Source organism: Macrobrachium nipponense, chromosome 14 (genome assembly GCF_015104395.2).
Source record: "Macrobrachium nipponense isolate FS-2020 chromosome 14, ASM1510439v2, whole genome shotgun sequence".
Lineage (NCBI taxonomy): Eukaryota > Metazoa > Arthropoda > Malacostraca > Decapoda > Palaemonidae > Macrobrachium > Macrobrachium nipponense.
Window position 1 is genome coordinate 81,154,323 of NC_087207.1, and position 2,139 is coordinate 81,156,461.

The window sequence follows — 2,139 nt, forward strand, 5'->3', positions numbered from 1 at the left end:
TCCTTCTTAAGGTGAAGCAGGACAGAGGACAGAATGCTCAAAAACAGGACTGTCCTTCCTAAAGCAGGACGTCTGGCCACCCTGCGGCTAGTATGTAAGAAGAGGAATCTAGTCTAGGAAGTAATTTATTTAATCCAAAGTATTGTTTATTGTTTTAGCTGGCATAGGCTAATAATTATAATATAATCCACATTAAGCTAGTCATAAAAGATCTTGTTAAGTTTTCTCTCAACTTATAACCCTCCTACAAACTGGTTTTCTCTTTAAATAGCCAAGACTATTTTGCTTGATATTCAGCCACGCTTTTTTTAAGCTAATATCAGGATATTCCTTTGAAAAAGGGATTGCCACTCTACCTTGTTATTCTGCAACCTATGGTAGGTTAATACCACTCAAGGGTATAGGCTACATAAGACAACCAGAATATAGCCTTTACACAAAGTCTAGAATACTATTTTTCTTTTGCACTATGTCCTTTTTAAGTCTTTTCAAGTCTAATACATGGTATTACTTTATTATAAATAAAAGAACATATTATGATTAATTATTCACACCTAAATGTACAGCCTACCAGATCCCATAAGTTCACAAGTTACATAACACAATTACTTGCTATGTACCCATACAGTTAGGCTAGTGACTCCCACAGAAGAAAGGCTGCTATTTTCACCCAGACTGGTTTAGCCTACGATAAACAACCGAGTGGACTAGCTGTGGCCACCTTAACCATCTTAGAACCACCTTCAGAAAAAGTACTTTAACATGTCCTGATACCAGAGATGGGCACCAGTCACGATCAACGGTCGTGAAGCAACACCTAGAGACATGAGACTCATGACTGGTACCCATCTTCTGTGTTAGGGCGTGTTAAAGTACTTTTCCTGAAGGTGGGTCCGAACACGGTTAAGGTGTCCGCAGCTAGTCCACTCGGTTGTTTACACTATAGGTATACGGTCTAAGTTAACAATCTATGCTAATGGGATGTTTATCAAAAGTTTACCACATAGCTTCAATAAACAATGTATGGTAATTGTACTTACTAGTCCTGGATTATTTATTGCCATCTAAATATACAGGTTGTATAAGGGGGGAAATACTCGTCCCGCGAACCGTTGACGGAGGCAGGGTCTTCATACAAAATAGTCCTAATCTAATCTTATTATAGGCCGCAACTACAATAAAGTTTTATCATATAAAATACAAAAGCATACACCTGGTCTTAAAACTCACCTGATGCTGTTCACAACTTCACTCTTCGTAACAGTAGAAGAAACCACAAGAAGACATCTCTGGAGAGCTAAGGCCGTAAGGGGTTTTTCGTTGTTTTCAAGTGTTGAGTTTCGTTTCGGCGCCTTCGCCCGCCAGAAATGAAAACACACGCATTGCGAAATGCGTATCTGATCGGGATAATCGTAGTATATATGATGTTTTTGGTCCTTTGAATATACAGTGGATCTTATTTATTCTTTGCCTGTTTCATAAAACGTAATACTGGAAATGGTAAATGTACAGTATATTATTATATTGGTACACTAATAATTTTGTAGTTACGTGGGATGGTAGCGGATGCAACTTCATATAGACAGATGCCAATGCGATAATAATAAAACTAATAACTTCTACAATATTGTATTTATAATGATTTAGGAAAAAATTAAAAGCTTTTAATGTTTCATTTAGGCTTAGTCTTAACATTTAACATAATTCTGTCAGAAAACATTTAAATTATATGAATAATTATGATAAGGACTTTACCTCAAATACGGGGCTCTCCCGTAATTTCAGGTAGGCGGTCGCATTACGGTAACTTACCCGTAAAATATAACCACAATATAAAGTAAAACGGATAGCCGCCCGTATTAGTGAAATACGGCTGGGAACCGTATATTTTTACGGTAATTTCCGATAAAATCTACGGGTTTTTTTAACAGTGTACAAAAATATGCATGCATGGATATTTGGAATTTTCCTTTATCACTGACTGCTAATACAATTTCCACTTTCCCCCTGACTTTTGACCGCTATCATCAATCAAACAATGAATTGGAATCTGTTAGAGGGATACAGGGTAATCCCAGGCCCTATTCCCAATGTAGTATTCCAGCGTTCCGGTACACAAATTTCAACGCAGGTGGCAGG

At 37.4% G+C, this 2,139-nt stretch overlaps 1 long non-coding RNA gene across 1 annotated transcript in view; it reads right to left on the reverse strand.

Annotated features, from left to right (window-relative positions):
- The window catches only part of LOC135226329 (uncharacterized), a 7,148-nt gene extending 5,792 nt beyond the window's left edge, over positions 1-1,356 (reverse strand). Inside the window, exon 1 of the long non-coding RNA XR_010317200.1 lies at positions 1,231-1,356. This is a non-coding gene — a long non-coding RNA (uncharacterized LOC135226329). The remainder of the gene's footprint in view (positions 1-1,230) is intronic.
- Between the last annotated feature and the right edge of the window lie 783 nt (positions 1,357-2,139).